Here is a 25,074-nt window from a genome sequence, read left to right on the forward strand (position 1 = left end):
AACCCAGTGCATGGATTTATAAGACGGCAGGCAAAGGATCCAATCCAACAACTGGAAAGTATAGCCAAGCCTGCATCATGCTTGATCCAAACTAATTAGCTTTACTGGAATAAGGGCTATTTGGCAATACGGCAAAACAGCTTTCAGGGCCTGTGGTGGCTTTTCTGCATGGAATAGCAGAAATGTAGGCTGCATTCCAATGCCCTTGAGTTCTCCTGTATGCTCTAGCCTTATTTATGTAGCAAAATATTTTCTGATTGCTCCTTAAATTTGGAGGCCTAAGCTGTCCCGATGTCTCTTGCTTCAGACCTCCTGCAGTGGCCTTATGCAAAATGTCATTTTGCAGTGAATCTGTGCTCCCTGGCTATAGTCTCTTACCTCTCCTGCAGAGTCCTGTTATGTGATGGTAACATGTTTCCCCAGAGATTTCGGGGGGAACAGCACATCTCAGAATTTACAAGCCATTGGTGTGGCTGGGGCATGTCATATGAAACCATTTTCAGTGGGTTCGTTGTAATGCTGCATAACTATTAAGCAACCAGTGATGAAGGGATAAAGACTGCAGGAACAATGAACACGATGTTAGAAGACCACCCCCTTCTGATGCTCAGTGTAACCACTGCAAGACTGAAAACCCAGTTGTTTATAAGGAAAGCTATGCAGACTACTACCTGCCTCAGATGTCTTTGAAGGTTGATCTGGTAGTTGACAGAACCACTGTCAACTACCAATTAAAATATAAATTCAGGAGTAATTCTATACTTCATCTTCTCTTTGGAGCTACAGTGTTGAAACCAGAACTCCCATCAACTCAGGATCTTGAGCATAGAGGGCGTTTTGTTTGGGTTTGTTTGAAGGTTGGTGATGTATGGCTTTTGCTCCAGTCACAAGGCTCTATCAAAAGCAACTTTGGGAACTTCTCTGTCTGGACCATTGCTCATGACAACATTTAGGAGATTGTTAGATGCCCAGTACCAAGAACTTCTCACCATGCATTGGTACTTTCTTTTGCTGCCTAGTGAGCTATCGTTCCTCCAGCTGGTGCTGGGAAGGATGCTGCCTGGATGCTTTCTTGGAAGTGCATACAGAAATGCCGCCTAAAGGAATACTTGAGCAGTTGTAGGTAGGTCTGATCTTGCCCATTTGATGTGTAAGGCTTAATCCTAGATGAGATTACAGTGATCAAAACACATAAGCTCCCAGGTCTTACTTCTGTTTTTCTGTGCCTCAGTGAAAAACTCCAAGCTCAAAGAGGGCACCTGGTCTCCCGTTGGCACAGGCAAGGAAAGGCAGTTGCAAAAGGCAGCAAACTACGGGTGGTTCATTGCTGGACTGGAAAGTCAGGCACAAGGGCAGCTGCAGACTTGCAGGCATTTCAGGGCCTGCGTGTCGCTAGGAATATTGCCATTCTTACCGCCTGCCTCCCCACCACGGCATCACTGCTGGCCTGCACAGCCCTTACCAACGCTCTTTGGCGTGGGGCACCTCCACCAGAGATTTTCTACATGCACCAATTTATGCTGTTGTTTCAGATGAACAGGGGTTTTACTGGGACTGCAATAGGGTGTAGGTATCTAAATTCCACCTCTGTCACATTAACATTTTGATCCTTGTTTTTGTATATAGTGCCTGTGTTTCTTTGGCCTGAAGCATGCACATAAATCTCATTAGTATTATTTTCCACCACTAGCCCTTCCCAAGGTGTGGAAAGTTTGCTGGAAGACCTCCGAGCATCATTCCCTAAATGCCTGAGTTGGAAGGCCCATATTAAAGCAAATACACAAAATCCTTCAGTTTGACCTTTGAAAACCAGAGTAGCAGGCTTCTTTGCTTGAGGCTACAGGAGATACTACTATGCAGATTAGGAGGGGGCTTCAGTTAGTGTTACGAGATAAATATAACTGCAAAGCAAGCCAGTTCGGAGAGTTTTCCTGCCTTCACAGGCTCATTTGTAAGTTCAGAGGATCTCTTGAAAAGCAATGAAGTAGAAATAGAATAATAAAATACCCACACAATCTGTCACTATCAACTTTTGTTATTTTTCTTATTATGCAAGCATGAAATATCCTGCAAAAATATAAATTACAAAGCAAAATATCATCCTAGTTATGCTTATTTAAAAAAAAAAAAAAACAACAAACCAAACCTGTTTAGTTCATCCCTTGGAAAATGTCTATTTCAAATATAATTTTGGTTTTCAAAATATTTCAAAACCCGAAGCACTGTATTTCTTGCCCATTCTCAACCTTTCAGCCTTTAATTAGTTTACCCTCATGTGTACAACCAGAGCAAAGTACAAATGAAATGCCCATGAACTGTTGTATTGCAGGTTTGCTCCTGCACCACTCCTCTTTATTCCCCACAACTTTCTTCTTAATCACTCTGTCAACATACACATCTCCTAAAATCCCTTATTTGCTAGGCCAGTAGTCTTATGTGTGAAAGACTAGATTTTCAATATGTCTCACAATCATAACTAGACCCAAATTTCAGGAGATCAAAGCACCCAGAGATTCTTCAAGGAGTGAAAAAGGAACTGAATTATTAGTCTGCTGCGAGTCTGACTGGGGCTGAGGGACAGGGGAAGATGGAAGATCTGAAGATGTGGTCTAGATGGGACTTGCCCACATTATTTTGATACAAATATACAAATCGTGGTTGCTGGATAATGAGATGTCAACAAAGAGTAAGGCAGTGAAATGATTCAGGCTGACTGACACTGTAAAAATTAGGGTGCCAGAACTGATTCTACTATAGACATTCTCTGTAACTTTGGCCAAGTCACCTGGACAGATAGCAGTTTTACAGAGATATGCATTTACAAATCCAAGAAGGGTATTTATCACTAAGTTTTAGGGCCTGAAAACCTTTAGACAGACTTTCCCCTTAACCTGCCAATAGTAATCTCTCCTTTCTCCCTATCTTTTGTCTGTGTTGACTGCTGAGATCGACAGATCCCCAAGGTGGGAACTGTGCCTTATGCTCTATTTGAATTGCCAATGAATGCCAAGTGATTTCATCTGATGCCTCAAAGATTTTTTGGTAAAATGTTTCAAACGGCAATAGAGACACACAAACTGCTGAGAAAAATAGATAGGGCTTTCTTGCTGAAGGGATCCCTTTATAATATTTTACATTCCTACCTTTGAAGAAATCACCGCTTAACTTTTCAGAGAAAAACGAGTAGGACATTGGCAGCAGCTATATCAATATTTTATTGCTTGACATTTTGAATGGTATTTTGTTGCTTTATCTTTTAAACAAAAGCAGCAATTCCTATCAGAACCTGCTTACAATGCAGACCTATTTTCAGTAAATACATTACTTTCTTACATGTCCTTTTCTTCAAAAAAGCTTTAAAGTTTTATGGAAGCTTTTGGGTATTAATTATTACCTGATTCCTTGGGATTTTCAGTTTGATTTACCATTAGGATGGCTTAAATATTGACAATGGGTACTCCTGGAAAAGATAAAACTGCTTACTGTCAGACTGTGAAGTCTGTCCTGGCAGAACAAGGTAATAGCAGAAAGAGTCTTGGCGTGGCACCTCAGTAACCCTTAAGGAATTTCATGATATTCAAGATGGACAAGATAAGTCACCAGTGAAGTGTTGACAACACTGAAATATTTAGGGTTATTAAGTCAAGTCTAGAAAGCATAGGCCTTGGAAAACTTTTGTAAGCTGACAGAGCCAGGCAAGACAAAGAATTACATGCAATGTTGTTCTTTTGTTGTATTCTAGCATTTTGAAATGTCTCCTTGCAGTAATTTTTATACACTGTGAAATTTGACTAAAAGACGGCTGCAAGCCATAACAAAATATAATAAGAATTTTTAAATTTTGTTTCTTTTTTTTGTTTTTAATTTGTAACCAGTTGTCATGAAACAATGAACAAGAGCAAGTTTTATACGTGGATACTAGCAAGGTGAAATTACTCGTTTGTGTATCAAAATCCTATAAAAGTTTTCAAAAGATTTTTGGTGTTAATCTATTTTAGGACTGTGGGGTGAGGTTAGAGAAAGATTAACTAACTAAACCTCAAATTAAGCCTAATATAGACGCAGTTTATTGCTATTTACCTTGACTTAGTAACAGGCAGGGTTTGCTGCCGATTATGACTGACCTCACAGTGACTTCATATTGTAATCAAACTTGTTTGTAGCAACTTGTAGGATTTCAGTAAAACTGCTTTTACAGCAGATGGATATCCTGGCTTCTGCCAGCTGCTGTGAAAGCTAACATGCTGTGCTGCTGTCTCCTGCAGATTTCTCTGAAGTTTGACAAATGGATTCTTACAGTTGCTGAGGGTAAAACAATAAACAAAATTTTAAAGTACTGTTTTCATCACAAGTAGACCCTGAAGTAAGCTGATAGAAGATGATCTGTGGAAGTTTCTGGCACTGATTCTGAGCTGCAAAATGTCAGAGCTCTAACTCATATTCATCACACCTGAAACTTGAAGAACTACCAACTCTCAACTGTCCAATGACCCGGCTAAAGAATACTGTAATTCTCAACATGTTGTTTTGTGGTCACAAGGGAAGATTTGTTATAAAATATGAGTTTGCAATTTAAGTATCTTTTGCTGACAGTTTGGTCTTTCAAATACATAAATAAATAAAGTAAATTACTTTTGAAGGTATTTCTAAAGATGCATATAGATAAATGTGCTCACATTTGATTCAGGAAAGTTCTATAACATACTTTTCTTTTGCTGTTTTTTTCTAGATTTTGCTATAAGGGAGCCCTCAGAACAGTTGCCATTTTAGGTGTCCTAACAGAAATGTTTTGTATCAGAATTAAATGCAGTGGGGGGCAAGAGAGTGCTATTCGCTTTGGTATTATTTATCTTCATGAGGATGGCACAAAAAACATATGCAAAATGGTAGTTCTGACTTAAAATGTTAAGACCTCTTTTGAGATGCTTTACAAATGATCTTGTTTAAAAAGGAAGCTTTTGAAGATGCTTTTCATTATTTACTTGTGATGTCTGTCTGTTCACATACTTCTGACATAGGTACTGCTGCCACAAGCTGCAGTGGAATCCAAGCAACAGACAAAAAAGTCTCTTTGCATTGAGCCACCTTTTAAACATCATTTTTCTATAAAAATAACAACTGTAAATTGGAAGGAATTAGTTTTAACCTGGCTTTCCTTCCTCTCCCAATAACTTGTATGAAATTGCTCTTCTAGTTGTCCAGAACAGCTTTAACCTGCAAATTTAATGTAAAAGTCTCTATCAATATTTTGGGGGGCAAAAGGGCTTTTTCATCTTCTTATCTGAAGAACTTTTCACAGAGTTATTGTTCATAATCCAGATTTTCAGTTTTTTAGCGTGCTGAACTAAGCTTCTAGAGAAGTAAAATCCAAGTACTTGCATTTTTAATGACAGCTTTGAATTGTTGTAAGTGGAAAACTTTGTTTCTTCTTCCTCTGTGCATAGTTCTTTTTTCATGTGGCAAGAGGCTGTGAATCACCCTGGCTGTAGATTCCAATCACTTGTCTCTCTTCTGCTTATCTTAATACACATGGCAAATAAGAGTCAATGTGGAGTATGTGCAGGGAAATGCAATCCATGTAGGAGAATGAAAATGAAAATTTACTCCCCTTCTGGTATCACTTTTGAGAACCTCAGATTTCCCCAACTCTATGAGTATGATGATACTTACTGGCATTTGGAAATTCTTTAAGATTTCCAAGTCCAAAGGCCTAGATAGCTGTTACTCCACTCAGAAGAAAAAAAACGTGCATTGTATTAATATTCCATTGCCAGTTATAATGGCAGCAGTAACAATTTTTCTGAGACAACTGGGAAAGCTGCTTTTTCTTGAAGGCATTCAATGACAAACCTACTAGTGATGTCAGCTGAGATCAAAGATTATCCTGGAATTCATGGATAAGTTTATATTTTATACCTCTAAAATTTGGTATGTAGTTCTACTAAATTTGTTTACAGCTCAGGCTTGTAAAAATCCCAGATTTCCTGGTTTACGTACTTTCATCTACAGTGGGTTGCACTTGATCCATCTTTTTGATGGGACTGTTGTGCTATTGTCTTACTAGTCATAAAACTTCTGTGGATAGAACATTGCATGTTGTTCTGCCAGTCGCAGGAAACACTATCACTAACTCCTGAACAATAGGTATTTCTAAGGACTGCATAAATTATTCTTTGTAGAGCAAGACAACTAAGATTTCAGATAGTCATAAACATAAAATAAAAGGGAAGTTTGGGGTCAAAGGGCAAAAAAGATGACTCAGATTTCTTTTCATCGTGGTTGAGAAAAGATACATAAACTGCAGATCTAAATCATTGGTTTTTCCTTCAGAAATCCTCCTTCCGAGTCCTGCAAGAGCAATTTTTTTGGGGGGTGAAAATGCCCTCAGCAGCCTAGGAAATGAGTGAGTCCACTTCTGCAGAATGATGCATCATTGCCTTCTCCTTTACTGCCAGCTGGACTTGGAGGCATACTCCCTCCAAGTTTATCACTGAGAATATGAAAAAGCGCTCTAACTAGACATATGAGAAACTCTCAATAAGCTTTGAGTTTCCTTTTCAATGAGGAGTGTTTTTCTGCTCTAGCAAATACCTTTTTCTCTCTGTGACCAGCCTCTTGTGTTTCACAGGGTAGATACCACCTTCACATCTTCACCAGAATCTGATCTGTCTATCAAATCAAAAGAAACTCATAACATCCCGCTGGGTGATCTACATAAATACTAAAGCACAGTGAGGTATAAATATTTTGAAATACGCATCCTCGATGCAATTCTTCTAAGATTAATCAAGTTTAGGGATCCATCCTTCTGCATGAGCTTTGATCCTTACACTATGATAATCACACTGGATATCCTAATAAAAAAAATCCTACTAGTGCTATTATTTTCAGTGCATTATGATAATCATAGTCTTTGGACCAACAATAATAACAGGTATCAAGAATAAAACTTCCACAAGATACTTGCAAGGTATCTTGTTGCCTTGAATTTTACTGTAAAACAATGGTGTGCTAAAACAATAGCAAGGAATGTAAAAAGACCTTTGCTTCCACCATGCTGCTGCAATTCCATGTGTAAGGAGCAGGAGACAGTGTAATGGATCTCAGTCTAGGGAGAAACATCTTTTCGAGATGCTTCTGATACATCTTGTTTCAAGGACAGCCTGCCTCAGAAAGCATCTATCCATGTAGAAATATCCTTTGGGAAGCCAAATTGCATTAAAAGCATTTCTATTATCTTGAGAACTTTTCTGAGTGAGATAATTGTTCAGCACATTGTGCTGTTTTTAGGATGTGATGCATGGGAAAAAGATGAAGATTGTTTTGAGAAAGCTGGAGAAAGCAGCTTTTTCTTCTCTGAGAACACATATAAAACACACAAACACATATATACAAATAGATATGAAGTCCACATTATTATTCCCATTTCAAAACACATTTACTCTTTGCAAGTATTTGAGATGAGTTTATAAAATGTGATGGGATGAAGAGAATTCCCTTGAGAACAAAACTCCCAACCCTGCATCAGCCATTGAATTCCCAAGAAGGGCTTTCTACTGTATCTCTGCCAGGGAGGTTTGGATAAATTCTAGACTGTCTCTTTCCAGAGCTAATGGCAAATTCAATTTCTTTCCACCATAAACTTATTACCAAAGACTTAAAGTGAAAACTGAAAGAGGGGACACATCAGATTAGGGAAAGAGGGAGAAAAAGCCTCTAAATTTTAGGTCTTGACTGAAAAGATCAAAGATGGTACCAGAGCTGTTTTGACTATACTTTACTCCTTTAAAAATATTTCCTTTGGTGCTGAGATACTGATCAGAATGCTACAAAGACTACAGATAGCGCTGATGTTGTTGACAGTGATGGCTCAAGGGACATCCACAGGTTTTTAACATGCCATACCAGTGACAGAGCTCTATGTGGAAACTTTGCCATTTTTTCCTCATGCCTCCCTTTTGGCTGTGGATTTTTCCATAACAGTTAGAGATTCCAAAGGAAATATGAGCACAAGCAAATAAATGAATGGACTGTGGTTAGAAAAGGAAATGTTTATTCAAACACAAGAATAATGCCAGTTGTAAAATCTGGATGCTTCTTGTATGTTGCTGTTTCTGAGAACATCCAAACGGGTAATATTTACTAATGGTGAGCAGTATCCAAGGAGTCTTCAGCTTTATACCAGATTAATTTATCTGTTCTCAATGTGCTATTGGCTTTTGCTGAAAATCTAGTGCTCTGGAGGTTTGATCTGTACATGTCTATTTGCATTCCAGTTTTTCAGATAGAGAATATTTCAATTACAGTTACTAGGAATCAATATAGCATATGTTTTATTTTCTGTGTCTACTAGCACTATTTAGTGGATAATAAGTGTAGCATATAACAGAACCATGTAGGAATGAAGAAGAAATGAATCTACTTCTTTTAAATTCATGTATGTATAGTGTGTGGCATTAAAAATTCAGTGTCATTATGTTAGATGGTGTCCATTTTGCATATGAAAAATGATCTGCTTTGAGCTAAATGTGCCGTAAGTTACTTCTGGTTTTGTTGTGGTTTAAGCCCAGATGGCAAGTAGGACCATGCAGCTGCGAACCCACTCCCTGCCTCCAGTAAAGTAGGGAGAAGAAGGAGAAAAAGGAGGTAAAGAACTCTTGGGTTGAGATAAAGACAGTTTAAAATAACAGTAACAGAAGAGAAAAAAACAATGATGGTAAAAAAAACCAAACCCAAAATAAAGTGATACAACACAAGTTGCTCTCACCACCTGATGATCCATCCCATCCCCTAATGGTCCATCCCATCCCAAGCAGTGATCATGGATTCCTGCCACCCCCCACCCTCCCCTGCCCAATCCACATTTATACACTGAGCATGACATCTATGGTATGGAATACTCCTTTGGCCAGCTTGTCCTGCCTGTGCTCCCCCTGCGCTTCTGTGGGAAGCTGCGAAAGGCCTTGACTTAATATACACATTACTTAGCAACAACTGAAACAATATGTGTTATCAGCATTATTCTCATACTAAATCCAAAGCACAGCAGATATTAGAAAGGAGATAACTCTATTCCAGCTAAATCCAGGACTGTTCTGAACACTGGAAATTAATTGACAGCAATTTAATTTCCAAGGAATAACTAGAGATCAGCTTGGAAGAGAACAACAGTTAATGACTGTTTATTTTTACAATATCGTTATTTTCCCCAAACTAAAACTCTTCTGGACAATTTCTGTCACTTATATTGGCCTCAGAAGTCATGAGACTGGTGTTCATAGCCTGAGATTAATAATAAAAATAACAATGCCGATAACAATAACATGTATCAGGACTTGAGAACTATTACCACTAGCAACATGAAGCTGAGAACAGTACTGGCTGTCTTTTTGAGTGTTTAGGGAGGACGACTCACCCCTTAATTTATGTAGAGTTGTTTTAGCTTCAAAATTCAGCTCAGAACATGTACTCAAAAATGTTCTTCCTGTTACCTGATTTAAGAGAATTCCACTTACACTTGGTTTGAGAGGAATTTACTGCAATTTTGTAATCATTTTGTCTCTGAATGTCCCCTTTATTAATTTCTCAATCTTTTTTTCTTTTCCCTTCTTTATAAGAGTTGAGTTGGAAAAGTTTTGCTGTAAAAAATTTCTGTGCATTTTCCATGGTCTTATCTGATGATGGAGACTTCAGGTCTTGCTGACTGCAGGTCACTCCCAATGTGCAGCTTGAAATCTTGTAGGTGAAACTCCCTGCTCTGGATGAGGCTGAAAAGAATCTCTGGTCTGGGCCTTCCAACATTGCAGATGGTGTCTGAAACATCAGGACACCTTCCCCTCTGCCAAAACATTCTGCCATATGTGGATTAAAAAAATGCTTTGAAATCTCAGCTATTCTTGCTAAATAGAAAAGTGATGGGTGAAGTTGTAGGGCGGTTGTCACTGTTTCTGTCTCTCATTCCTTATAGTTCACATTTTTGCCCCTATTTTTTCTTATCCATATAGCAGATAAGGTAGCTTTCTTGACCAAACATAATTTCTGTTTTGGGCTCACAGAAGATAATGATTCATAATAGTTATTTTAGAGAACTATAAACATTTACATCAGCCAGAAATAAAAAAAAAAAGAGTGTTATTTAAAACAAATCACAAAATGGGACAACACCATTTTCAGACCTTTTTATTCTGCTGTCTTTGTAAGTGGGGCAATACAGTGCAACAAGTTTTCAACACATAACACAGGAATAATTTCATTACTAAAATGGAGAAACCGGATATGATCTGTGTAGCCTAATAAACCAGATTTGTTTCTGCACAGCAGCAGAAGCCAAAAGTCTTGTTTCTTTAATGATAACAGTACTTTTATATGGAAATATTTGTCCAGAAGCACTTTAAGCGATGTGGCCAAAACTATATAGATGGGTGTTTCAGTTAGGTCCCTAAATCTATGTCTAGGCATCTGCTTCAGTTTCCACTACCAATAGTCTTCATGGCCCTGAAAAATCTCACTGCCAAAATTGGGTGGATCGGTGTCAGCTTTTGTACAGAAAGTCATTAAAAACTATGGAATAAGGGTGTAGCACATTGAGTCTAGAATTGGCAATGTGTTCTTGCTGATCCTGGGGTTTGTGCATCTAGGATGTGCTAGATCATGCTAGTCTAGAAAATGGAGTCAGAACCAAAAGCGCCCCACGCTGCATGCTGGCCACCCACAAACAGCAAGGCTTCAAATTTACTCTCCCTGTTCATGAGAATCCGTATGTGGTTTTACAGTAAAATGTATCATTTTGTTTTGAGATTTTGAGTTCCTTTGAGTATGAAATTTGGGAGTGGAATGAGGAAGAGCAAGAACAGCTAAATACCATGCTGGTGTCTCGTAGTCTCTGAGACTGGATCCCCAAGGACCTGCTAACTCAGTCCAATTGACTCTTCCCTCCCAAATCTTCATGCCTGCATGGTGGAAGTGAGTGGAAGAATGTAGCTTTCCAGAAATCACCACCATTACTTATTGATTACTCAAAAAGCTGCAAACTTTGCAGATCACTCAGGGAGCAGGGAAAGTGCAACTGAGCAAACCCAAGAAAAGGAACAAGAATTACAAGTTCTGTGAACCTGCACAGGAACCTGTCACACTGGTTGGGGCCATTGTAATACCAGAGGGGTAGTTTTTAATACTGAAACCAAGTTATTAAAAAGATGACAAAAGCTTTTAAGCTGTACGTAGGCCAATTCTTCTTATTAGGAAAACAATAGTCATTAGAAAGAATAGCAGCTACATTTTCAAATAGTTTTGTGGAGTAGGGTTCTTCAGAAAGGAATAATATTCAGATTTATTTTATAACAAAATAATATATGCAGGCTAGGTGCCCCAGTCTTTCTGAGTGGGGATGGGCATCCTAGGCTTGCTGGTGGTATAGAAGAGAATATTCTGGCTGAAAAATGTCAATGGTGAAGAACTAAAGTTAAGGTTGAAAGCTAGAGTAAAAGATTTGAAGGTTTGTCTTGCAGCATGGAAGAGAAAAGACATAAATGTACTCGTTAGTGTACCTGAACAGTTAGAACAAAAAAATCAATGTTCAAAATGGTGTAAAAATGTGTTTCTCCCCAGAGAAGCCTCCCTTGGTCTGGTGAAGCACAGGGGCGGAGTGCTGTGGTACAGACTTTCTTACCCGTTAGGAGAGGGGAGGGAAGAAGGGAAGAAGGGAAGAAGGGAAGAAGGGAAGAAGAAGGGAAGAAGGGAAGGAGAGGCTCCAAGGTTCATTGCTGTGATTTTGCACAGGAGCAAGGCTGCACCTCCTCCTGCACGATCTTCTCTACCTCACAAATTCTCTTCTTATTTTACAGAGGCACGGCTTTGCAGCTGGGGAAGAGGCTTCCCCAACTCCCTTACTGTGCAAGATGAACCCCTCTGAGGTCCTGCCTTTGCCCTGGTGTTTCACAAGCGGGAGCCTCACAGGTGATCCCGCCTCTGACCATAAAAGGGAGTTTCTAACCAGGTATGTGGCTGTGTTGTCTCATCAGAAAAGAGCTCCCTATGCATCCACCCATTTTCAATGGCTACATTTGCATACAGATCTGACATAGTTAAGAAAGAATTGCAGTTTAGGTGAAAAATAAGTTCCTCTGATAAATAATCACTTCCATGAAAGCAGATGTATGGAGACATGAAGGTCTTGCAGTGCTGGCAGGTCCTTGCCATGCTGCTGAAGAATCTCAAGAATCTTCCACATATACCTTTGCATTTTATTAGGATCTAAAGCCAAAGGAAAAGGCGAAGTATCTACAAATCCCAAGAATTTCTATAAACTATGTCTGATTCCAAATACTTCAGGCATAAATAAAGTCCCCATATAAATAAATTGTTGCCTCCTTAGATGGATAAAGTTGTAAGAACAGCTACATGACCCTTCCTGTACTGCACATTTATACATTTTTGGGTGTAAGACGGGACTTAAGGTAGAAACAAGGAATGCTTAAAAACTGCATGTTTCCCAAGTCAGAACCTACAAACAGGCCTTTCACGCTTTCATATTGTACTACAACTGTGAGCATTTCCCTTCAGCTACTCCCAGCTTTGTCTACGTCAAAAAGCTTTAGAAAAAAGCTTGACTTCTTTTTGATATGTTGACACTGAAGAAAGGCATGTGATCTTCTAAAACTGTGACAGTCCTTGCAAGATTGAAGTAAATCATGATTTGATTTTTGCTATTTTTAGCTGGCGTAAAGTAACCCTTGCAATCAGTATTGCACGAAGTCAGTTGGAAAGATCAAATAAAAAGATTGCAGTGCAGTCCACATGGTCTTGCACTGGGATTGACGTCAGTGCTATCTGTCATTTAGAAATGTACATTCAGTGTAGGCATGAGTCAATATCTCTTTGGCTACTGTTTAAAAGAGGCAGGAGTTGGACTTTAGTCTCATTTATGATTGAGAACTTGGATTCTCTTAAGCTGAAAGGTCAATAATGTGTTGCAGAAAACCCCAAAGAACTGAATGAGAAAACTTTTACTACAAAATCATATGCTACAGCATATTAAGGAAAAAATCCCTTCAACTGTCTGCTAATATGACATATATAAATCTTCAGGCTTGTACATTTATAGCAAGGTGCCAACTGTTAATATTCCCAAGGCAACTTTAATTCACCTTTCTTATACAATACCTATATTCATTAAAATATACTATTATCAATTAGTAGCATACAAGGAATTTGTTTTAGATATAAGTATGTTAGTAATACCATATTAAAAGTAACAATGCCTGAGAAACTAGATTTGCTGTCCCTCACTAGATATCTGCATCAATACCTTCAGTTAAGTCACCAGCTGCTAATTACTAATGCTTTTCATGTATTGTCCTTTATAATTTATATTGTATTTTATGATTTAGGATACGCTCTGTCTACCGAATGGAGGTACTGGATCTCTGCCTTTTTAGCCTCCTCTCTAGAAAAGCGGGCATTGCAATGTCAAACTTTCAGGCAGGGAGACGACAGCCACAATTACATTAGGAGGGGTTGCTGCTCCCTGTGTCCTTACAGCGCTCATGTGGAGTCTTCATCTCTTTGGCTTTGGGGTGGGAGCAGGAAAATGAGGAAGTGTACATGGGGGCAGGTGGAAATGCAAAGCATCACAGAGGGACAGAGCAGTTGCTGGAAGCTTTGCAGAAGACCAGTCAGAGCATTACCAAACTGATTCCATCTCTGGATTTTTACTTTTATTAGTGATGCACCTTATTTCTCAGTGAAACTGGAATAAATCTGCAATAACTCCACTGAATTGATATTATTGTAAATTATCTTTAAGAGACTGTGTTATCAAAGCCAATATCTTTCTTACAGGATTAGACTAAATCTGTTTATTACAGATTCTGAAGAGGCACAAGGAGTAAAAACCTTAGATACATATTCTTTGTATTAAACATTATGCACTCAAGTTTAATTTAAATATGCTTAAAATGAAACAAACACTTCACTGCTTTAATGAGAAAGCATTTTGTAGCTGAAGTTTCCATCTAAAGTTCATTATCTGAATCTCTGTAAATTAAGCGGCATTACCGAGTACCAAAATGTGCTCACTGACTTCATATAGAGATGAAGCAGCTTATCTAATGCCCAAATTCAAACTATTCGTCCCTTTTATAAGAACTTCAAATGCATTTATTACTTTAATTACATTGACTTCTGATGTGTTGATGTCATAAGATTAATCTTGTGGCTAAAGGAAAACTGTCAACACTCTGTAAACAGCAATGGAGCAAGAATATCGAAGACTAGGATGCTCATTTAATGATATCAAGGGACAAAAAGACTTTGTTAATACTACTCTCTTTATAGTTCATGAAGTTAGGATGTTCTGAGGTAGTCAAAACCAATTCTTTATGAGTCTCTGTTTGTTTTTATTATGATGGTAAAATTGCAGATGTATTTTTGGTGATAAAATTCTTCTTTACAGTAGCCATGGTTTCTTAAGAAGAGAAGAAAAGTGAGCCACAGGCAGGTCTTAATGGAGACAGACTGTAGACCTGTGTAACCTTGCTTCATAATGGAAATGAAGAAAATAGCAGTGGTTGCCAAAGTAAAAGACCAGTTTCAGTTGCAGCATGTTGTGTGCTGTGAAGCAAAGGCTTTCAAAGTCTAACCACTTCCTGTATTTTTATAGCATTAACTTTGTCACATAGGCACTTCAGGAAGCTAGACTACAGGGAAAATTTCCTTCTAAAAAATATATAGCATTACTCCACCCTGCTAAAATGCATGGATTTGTATTTTTTTTCAGAAGACCCCAAGCCTTTGATCTGCTGCATCTCATGCAACTCTGTCTTGAAAAATCATTTGTAGCCAGGTTTCATCTTGCCTGATATATCTGCCCGTTTGCTTAGATGGAAAGCTTTAGGGTCTTCGATTGCTTTCTTCCACTTTGTTTGTACACTGACATGCAGTGTGGGTCTGAAATTGTCTGGGATTCTTTCTAATTACTGTGAAGCAGAGATCTTTAAGTAGTTTCTGAAGATAAAACTCAACTGAAGGAAGATGTCAAATATCATAGCAGCTGGGAATTATCCAAAAGGAACAGAGATGTCTTGAGTTGCAAATACATGTGTTACAATGGTACAGAATCACTGGGATATTTAAATAGCAAATAGTGTTTGGCTATCTAGATTTCTTGTGCAACTTGTATTTTCATGCACCCTTACACAGCTAAAATATAAAAGCTCTACTGCAAAGAACAAGTCAAGGAAAAAAAATCCTTTAATTATCAGAAACTTAAGGTGCTGAGCTAGCACATAGAAGAAAGGTAGCTACAGGACAATGAAAAAAGCAGACAACTGCCAGTATTTGCTTTAATAGATAACCTGGGCTCAAACTATGTCTCCGAAAGGTGGGATGGTCAGCAAATAGTCAGTTAATACACTCTTTATTTGGCTAAGCTCTTTCTGTGCTGTGAAGTCCATGGGAGTCTCAGACATCTCCAGTGAGACTGGCAGTCTTGATTTAGTTGAACCAAATGACCTGGTGGTTGGGGGTGTTCTCTTTCCCCAGTGGACATTTCTCACCTTATTTGTTGCTTGTCCATATGTTGTTACTCTCTCTTCCTGCCTGCCCTATTTCTTCTCTTTGTCTCAATCTCATAAGTTAGTTCTGCAAACCCTTCTTGTGTCTCTGTTAATTTCTAGTGTGAGCATTTTCTGCTGTGGACACAGAAGAAGAGCCCTCTGAGAAAAATACTAAACCCAGGAAATGAAGGGTATTAATGTCCTTCTTTTCACAGTCTTAACTGCAGGACAGTAAGTTGCAGAAGTTCCAACCCCCCAAACAACTTTGAACAGCTCCTGCAACTCGTGTCAGTCTGTTTCCCTACAGAATTACAATGCCTCAGGCCTAGGATGGACAAAATTTAGCTCTGCATCATCAGCAGCAGGTCTGGTAGGTGCTGGCTTCTGTAGTAGAAGTGTGTGAGACACGACCTGGAAAGATGCTTCGTTTCCAGGAAGGAACAAGATAAATTTCAACAGTGGGTGGCAGAGTTCTTGTTGATGGTATTTCTACCTCCTTTTATAGCTTTCTTTTTCTTCTAAAGCCTTTATCTGAAATCCCTCCAAAGGGTACTTGTTACTGAGGTATCTTACTTTGCTTATTGGAGAAGAAAAAATATCATGTCTTCTCTGTAAGGTGTGTGAGGGAGTACAGTTTTTATGCTCATAGTTTTATTAAGCATTGCATGTGTAGGTGGCTTTTCCTGTCACTATGGTTTAGTTAAACAGTACTCTCTGACGATGTGCATCAGCTTTTGTGGTATCAGTTGAAAAGGAAAAAACACTGAGCAATGACGTTCGATTGACATTGTAAACCAGACACACATATCTCAACTAGATGCTGATTTGAAGAATGGGACATTGTTGACTTCAGGGCCGAAGAATATGTTCTTGTTTTCTTTCTTTTGATGTAGACTCTCAGTAAACAAAATAACAATGGTGGAAAGGAAATATGCTGTAAATATTACTGCCACGCTCATAGTAGCTGTAGGAGTTCACTGTGTTCTCTCTTTCAGTGTCATTTGTGGTCTCCAAAGAGCAAGGAAGTTAACCATCAAAAGGCAGATGAAATTCTGCTCTTTGTCACTATGCTAGCAAAATAATCTGTACAGCATTAATGTGGGTAACCTTTCAAATGAAACAAATGCACATAGATACTGTGGCAGGACTGTGGACATGTACAAACACTTGCACAACCAGTTAATCTTCAGATGCATCCACTCTGGGTCTGAGGTTGCTTGTTTTAAAAACATTTATTAGTAGGTATTAGAGTTTCACCTGAAATGTCATATATTTCAGAAGTTCAGGTATTCATGACAATTTACTTTACTACGAGAGCTTTGGTCACTCCTTACCCAAAAGAAGTAAGGGCGTCTGGTCCTAGATATCCCCATTGTACTGGGAAATAACCTGCCTAATACTTCTAAACACTGGGATTTCAGACATTTAAGGTGATGTCTATGCATCAGCTATGCTGTCACAGCTAGGAAATTCTTAAATGAAGACCAGTAGAGCAAAAGCATCGGAAACCTGAGACCAGCTTTTTAGCTTTGGTGCTGCTGGGCACAGCAGAGTTGGAAAGCAAGTTAGACAGGGTGCTGGGTGATCGGAGCAATCCATGTGGTCAGGTGCAGTGACACACACCTTTTCCTTAGCTGTAAAGCACATAGCTGAGAAGTCTTAGGCGTCTGATAACCCCAGGTACTGGACAGGTTCTGGTGTAAACCAAAAAGAGCTAAGGTGGGAGTAATTGTTAGTTCAGGTAGGGTTGTTCAGCCTGGAGAAGGCTCTGGCAAGACCTTATTGAAGCCTTCCAGTACTTAAGGGGGGCCTACAGGAAAGCTGAGGACAAAATTTTTAGTAGGGGCTGTTGCAATAGGTAATGTTTTTTTTGAACTAAAATATAAAGTGTTAGACTAGATATAAGGAAGAAATTTTTTTTTATGATAAGGGTAGTGAAACACTAGAACAGGTTTCCCAGAGAGGTGGTAGATGCTCCATCCCTAGAAACATTCAAGGTCAGGTTGGGTAGAGTTCTGAGAAACCTGATCTAGTTGGAGATGTCCCTGCCCATGCAAGGGGGGTTGGACTAGATAACCTTTAAAGGTCTCTTTCAACCAAAACTATTCTATCATTCTACGAATTATGCCTCAGGGGTTGCTGCCTAGGCCTCTGGCTTTTACTCTTGCATGAAGAGATGGGAGAAGTAAAAAGTTTGCACGAATGTGCAGGAAAACAACAGGTAGACAGTCAAACTCGCCTGCACTAACTTGTCTCTTTTCTCCTTGCCATTAGAGAAGAATTTGATTGCCAAGCTAATTTGTCTCTTTAACTCATTTTAAGAGGTCATAAATGAAGTCATTGCCGAGGATACAGCCATCCTAGAGGAACTAGTGCCAGGATCTTTTTATCTATCTGTTGACTGTGTGCTTCTGGAATAGCTGTCCAGGCCTTGCGCCAGGTCTGCCCGTGCGTGGGTGTGTGAATGAGCAGGTTATTGCTTCAGTGGCTGGCGCGGGAGAGTTGGCCTCTGCCTCCCACTGAGCTTAAAGATGTGCACCTTAAAGCACAGAGTTACTGGAAACTGCACACATGCAAACACAAACTCCCCAATCCCCATTTTTTGTTAGATTTTTATAAGAAGAGGTTTATATATAAATGTGGGGTTTGAGTATATAAGAGGTTGGTTTTTTTCAGAAAGTGTTAACTTTGTAGTATATGAGAGATTTTTTTTGCAGAAGGTGTTAACCCTGTATAAAAGCCCATGATCTCCCAGTGGTCTTATATCCACTGTACAATCCATTCCTTTATGTGCTAATCTGGCTATAAGTAAATGGATAAGGCTAAAGCTGTTCTTTTTTTAAAGAAGGATGTATAATGTAATAATGTATAATGTAATAAAGGATGTATAATGTAATTTAATCTTGAACCAAATGTCAAAGGAAAGATTTGATTTGTATGATATGTTCACAAGACCTAGATAAAGTCCCTAAATAGCTGTATGACTAACATCTTTTTTATTTTTAGGTACTAGTGAAAAACAGATATCAGAAGCTTTTGCCTTGCTTTGTCCCTAGAGTGCTGTTTTCTGTAAATAAATACATAGAAGGACAGAAGGACAAAAATCCAAAGGGTGAGAATACAGCCCCAGGTGACAAAGTATCATGTGAAGAAGCTAGTCTATGTGCTGTTCAGCATGAAGAATAATATCCTGGAAGTGTACTGTAAAATAGTGTAGTAAAACCTGTTATCTGTAAACAACCTCAATTTCACGTTTACGAGTAGAAAACCAGTCTTATCCTAGTACCTTATCCTTATCCTGACAAAACACACTGAACACCATTAGTTTCCACCAGGATCTGAAAATTATTAATTTTGTAAAAATCACCAGAAACAAACATCTCCTGCATAAATCAATTGTAACTGCAGTCTATGTCTGGTGGAAATGATTTGAATTTAGTCTGTGGTGCATGGAAGAAACCTTAGCATTCCTTATTTTGTCTCCTTTATCCTATGTAACATAGTGTCAAGGTACTAGCTTGCAGATTACTGAAGGGAAATGAGAAATAATCTCATTGATCCCTATTTATTGGAACAGCTGTGTAAGACTGGATCTGTTCAGCAAGAAACTTGTCTTTCAACTTATTCTCCGATTTCAACAATCAAAACAGATTCTATAAATCTAATTTTTCAAAATTCATATTGAAGGAAGGAGCCTTTGTAAAAATTAGCCTAATGATGCAGTCAGCTTTCCATGCCTCTCAATTCTTCCTCTCAAAAAAAGATTCTTTTTAAGCAGACTCACATTTGCTTCCTACGCAAGTAGATACGTCAGTCCCTTCCATTAAGTGTGTACACTTAATCAGGGCCCAGACAGAATTATTGTTTCTGTGAATTTTGGGAAGAAGGAAAAGGAAATATACTTACAGTTTGAACGAAGGTCTGAAATTTACCCCAACTCTTCAGAATAGCAGCAGCAATTTTCCACAAAAATGATGAAACCATGACTTGATTATGCCCCATATTCTCCTGCAAAACATTACATGAAAATTTTCAGCTGCTATCATACGTCATGATGGTATACACTGCTTGGTGAATAGGAGAAATGTATATTCACAGGTGAAGCTGTTATGTGTGTCTGAACTATTAACACTATGGAGCTGATTTAACTGTTCTGTGTTAAAGGTTACTATTCATTCCTATACCTTCCTTCAAAGTAGTCTAACACTAGAAAGCATATGCATAGGGATAATTCCATGGCAACCCATGCAAAGTTTATCTTACTCATTTCTCATTTCCAAAGGTTGACTTGGAATAGGTGCAGAAGAGGTGCTGTCAGGGGAGTGATTTACCCCCAAAACTTTATATATCTCTCCAAGAATGCTCTAAATTGCTCATGGGAGATATTTATCTCTCTTCTTTGATTGTAGGGGGAGCTTCAGCAGATTCCCAGCCCAAACGACATGTGTACCCAGTGATGCTGAGCATCAAGTAAGGTGCACCTCATTTTGAATGACCAGAGTTGAACATGAGTGGCCAGCTCTTCTAAAACTGGTGGGTAGGAAAATACCAAGGTGAAAGAGGGAAAGACAACTCCATGTGTTCATGTATGTATAAAACAATGAGATATTAAACTTAATATACGTTCCACTGGTGGAAAATATTAATCAAGGTAACTACAGAAGAGGAAAGGGGAAAACTAAATTTGGCAATAGTCGTTCAGACAGAAAACATAGTCTCAGCAACGTTTTAAAAGCAGAAGGCTCCATGTAGCATGTCTGTTTTTTGTGGATCTCCTGTTGATCGCAGAGTGAGTGCTACACAGTTGGTAGCTGGCTACAGAGAAGCCGGAGCCCAATTAATGTGCTAATTATAAAGGTCTGGTGTGTCTTTCCACTTTGATGCATATTCTCCTCTGCAGTGTTTCTTACTGTTTTGCCTATGGAGTAAATTTTGTCATAATCATGTGGAAAGAAAGTGGAACATTTGGAAAATCAGAGGAAGTACACTGTATGAAACTGCAGCGTTTTATGGACAGGAGGGCAAAGAGCATGTGCCAATGTGACAGAAAAGTTGGAAAAAATTTCATGCTAGGTAGCATAGACTAACAGTTAAAGCCAGAAGTTTTAAGGATGGTACTTTACAGGTATAAAAATACTGACTTTTCCCAGCAGATCTCCAGTTTCTGTTCTTTGAGATAAGAAGCTCTCATATTGTGGAGGGTCATGCAGGTTCTGGGAAACTAATGGGATACTATGTACAAAATATTAATTGCATTTTCAAAAAAAAAAAAAAAAAAAAGCTTCTCCAATTTCCTTGCTTTTTTACAGATGCTACCTCTCTACTTGCAAATGAAATTATTCAAAGAACAGATTTTTGAAGAACAAACTCCCACTTTGACTTTGGATTTGGATTTGTTTGTGTAGTCACATTGAATAATTATAGGAGCAGTTGATGTTATTACCAGAACTTGTCCATCATTTTTATTTTAAAGACGAGGAATACAACAGAAGTTAAGGCTAGCATTTTCAAAGCACCAACTTTTAGCTGTTCTTGTGGGATGTGCAGTAACTTCCATTTCATAAAAAATCATGAAGCATCTTATTATACTGAGTGTTTAAGTGTCTGGGTTCAGTTGATGACCCTTTTAACTTTCAAACATCTTTCAAACATCTGCAATAACTACTATATTTTCACAGTAGCTAAGTACCCCTAAAATTGTACTCAGAGTAGCTGTGTGACAGAAAGCGTGACAGAGAGCTAAATATTAAGCTTCTCCAAATCAGGATGCTTCTAAAATAGATTTAGTTGAGTCACTTGAAATCAGCCAGTGGAAGAAATCAGGTGTCTCTGTTGTCCAATCTAGTACTAAAACCATTGGCCTGTTTCTTCAGAAGTCGAGTACAGATTTCTGTTTGACAGTACATGGAAATGGTGATCTTGCCACTTAGCTAAGCAGCATCTGTCAAAATGTAAAAACATATTTCTCTATATTGGTTTAGAAAACAGTGCCAGATTATGGACTAAGTAATCTTATTTTATCCAGCTGCCTTGTTCAACAAACATCCTGGAACGGGAGAACCAAAGTTAATTTAGAAAATGTTTGTTCTACATATAGCTTCTTCTCCCAAACACATCAGCTCTATATCACCATTTCTTTTGTCCATTTTCATTGCAGACAATGTAGCCAACTTGCACTTTCTGGTCTATGCTGAACAATGCCATTTAAATCTGGGAAAGAAATTAAAATAAAATAAAGCTCATGGAATTTTTAATTGCAGTAGTGGTAAATTATGTTTCCAAGACTCCTCTTAAGACAATTTTCTTTTTTAATTCACTCTGTGTCTGCTTAAGGATTTTGTCACAAAATCCCTAAAAATAGTGAGAAGCAGTCAGATCACAGGCTGACAGGACGATCAGCCCAAATCATGGAATCATGGAATCACGGAATTGTCAGAGTTGGAAGGGGCCTCTAGAGATCATCTGGTCCAACTCCCCTGCTAAAGCAGGATTGCCCAGAGCACATCACTCAGGACTGCATCCAAGCAGGTCTTGAAAATCTCCAGAGAAGGGGACTCCATGACCTCCCTGGGCAGCCTGTTCTGTTCAAATTGAACTTGAAAAAATGGATATACATTCATAAAGATCGGGACACAAATATGAGTACAAATGCAAAACTTATGCTTAAACAATGAATTTCACAAATAAAGGATGAGGGCAGCTATTGAGATTGAATTTCTTAAATCTGGAGGTTGCGGTGGATCCCAAGCTAAAAAAGAACACCAATATCATATTGCAGTGAAAAGATAAGCACCAAACTGGGCTGCATAAGCTGTCCTTGTGTTCTACCCGGCATGGTTAAGACCTCAACTGGATTACTACAGGCAAGGAAGATTTAGGCTTACTGGAAACATAATGAACGACAGCAACAATAATGACTGGGGAGGTACAAGGTATAGCTGAATGAACTGCACAGGTTTAACTTGAGGAAGAAAAGATGAGGCCGGTGGGGAAAAAGACAGAGACATAATGGCACCACATACAAAAACATGGTGGAAAGATGAACAGCATAATTTTTCTCCCTCTCCCCATGGCACAGATACTTTCTGTGTATTTCTGACAGTCCCTGGTTATGGGATATTTAACTGGGAAATTGCCAGAGCATCCTTAGTGACAGTCTGACTTGCTGTTTTAGTGACCCTTCTACCTGACTGTTTCCTCCAAAGAATATGATGTCAGGGGTGTATAAATGTGAGGGGTTTTTCTGGCTGTATTAGAAAACACTGAGACTCATGCCTAAAGAGTTGAATCCTTTCTTTAGTCACAGAATGGACATAGGAGAGCAACAGCATAGATTTTTCTGATACAGGAGTGAGACATTAAATTTGTATGTGTTTGACCTCTGACATTGCTCCTGATATCGCAGCACATCAGCTGCAGGGGGATAGCCTAAAACTACCAAGCTCATTTTTATAGATTTTAAAAGGAAAACAACAGATCTGTTAAGCCAGTTTTCTTCCTAAACAAGCCCAGAAGTACTGCGTGACTTCACTGACGCAACAGTCATCACTCAGGATAAACAAGCACTGAGACAAATTTGAACCAGGGATTTAGAGTGAAGATTTCTCTTGTTCCCATAACCATCCTAACTTTCTCTGGATTATTTAATTGCTTTGTTCAAGTTAATTGGTGTGGGTAAACATTATTCTTCCTGAATGAAGAAACTATCTGCAATATTTTGTGTTTGGTTTCATATAAAATAATTATCAATGCCAATAATCAGTAAAATTCATTCTTCCATAACCATGTAGGTTAAAAGAAAGTGCATTTTCCAATAGAAAACACTGCTATGCAAAACCACGTGACACAACAACAGGAGTTCCTGAGACTTCTGGATTAAAATCTTTAGGGGCAGTTAAAACACTGTCACAGACTATTCACGTAACAAGGAGCTGTGCTTCTGAGAAAGATGGATTGCAGCAACTCTTGAGAGCGTATCCCATTTCCAAAAGGAATTCAGTTCCTTGCTGCTGTGCTGCTGCTATTTCCAATTCCAATGACTGTTTAGCCATTGGCCAGGTTCAACCATGTCTGAGATTTAAAAACCCTGGTATCCAGCCTTGTGCAGCCCGCAGAGCTATCCTGGCTGTGCAGAGACCATGTGTCCTGCCTGGCTCCAGCCTCACCACGTTACAGCCTGTACCTTACAGCAGGCAGCAAAATTAATGTAAATACAGGCTGCAGAGAAGAGATGGAGTCAGGACATTACCAAGCAACCCTGGGACACAAAGCTGTGGGGAATCAGGTTTCATCTGCATTGGTGTTGCTCATGGAACTGTTGGTTTTTCAGAGATCTGTCAGTGTGCCACGAGGGTCACAGATAGCTTTTTTCGTGGGCAATCTTTATCCTTCCTTTCTGCAGATTTTGGTTTGTATTCAAAATGAGGAAAGAGAAACAGATTTGTACAACAAACTGGAACTGGCTGATGCACATCTGTGCTTCAGCTCAAAGGCTGAGCAGATATTTATTCTAGCATTGTCTAGAGCCAAACAAATGAGACTAATTCTGCTTCCCATCCTGGCCAAGCCCAGATAGCTGAGCTTAGTGCCAGAGGGCTCCTGAGGGAGACAATGTCAGCTTCCCCTGGGTCACAGAGGGTCCTTGTCTATGGCATGGTGTGTTCCTGAGGCTGTCACAGCCCTTCCTCCCTCTGTGCTCATTCTGTGGAGGAAAAATAGCAGATAATCCAGGCTGCTGCAGAGCCATGTTTTTACATATCCTCCAACCTGTCTACTCACCATCTATCTGTAAACTCTCCAAGTCATTATTCTTCACCTGTTTGACTGGTCATGGCGCTCTCTGGGGTTTGTTTAGAAAAAGATTGATGCTTTTAGGACCGATTGTTCAGGCATAAACATTCCCTTCATGGTGAGGAGAGAGTGGAAGCTGTGCTGCTGCTGGTCCTCTGTAGCACTATGGGTAAGGGTGATCTTGTATTTATGACGATGTGTAAATGGGAACAAGTGACTAAGGCAGTGGAGACTTCACTCAGGTATCATTAGTCTGTGTTTCAGTGTTTCTGACCATGCAGCTGGGGCAGTGGCACGTGCCTACCTCTCACATATTTGATGAGGAGTAATTAATTTGGCCAAGGGAGCATGGCGTGCAAATGAGTGTTTCTAAATGAACCAAACATGTAGGAACATATTTCCATTTATTTTTTATCTGCAGTGTTAGAGGTTGGAATGATCTGAGAATCTCGCTGAGCTCACACTTGGGCCCTGATTTGGACTCCTATTGTACATACCGTGAGAAACAGAGCAACTTTTATGGCGCTTCCCTTTAGCAGAGTAGGAGTCTGAATGTTGTCCCCTGATAATCAATTGATCTGTTTTTAATTTGTTGTGAGCAAATCCCACATTTTTCTGTGGCTGATTTGCATCCTGCAGGGACCATTTTCCCCCAAACTGATGTTGCAACTGGAATAATGCTTAGAACATTTATAGTACTTTTTTTTCATGCTTTTTATAAACAGTCTGT

Source organism: Calidris pugnax, unplaced genomic scaffold, assembly GCF_001431845.1.
Source record: "Calidris pugnax isolate Ruff unplaced genomic scaffold, ASM143184v1 scaffold156, whole genome shotgun sequence".
In the NCBI taxonomy this organism is placed as follows: Eukaryota; Metazoa; Chordata; class Aves; order Charadriiformes; family Scolopacidae; genus Calidris; species Calidris pugnax.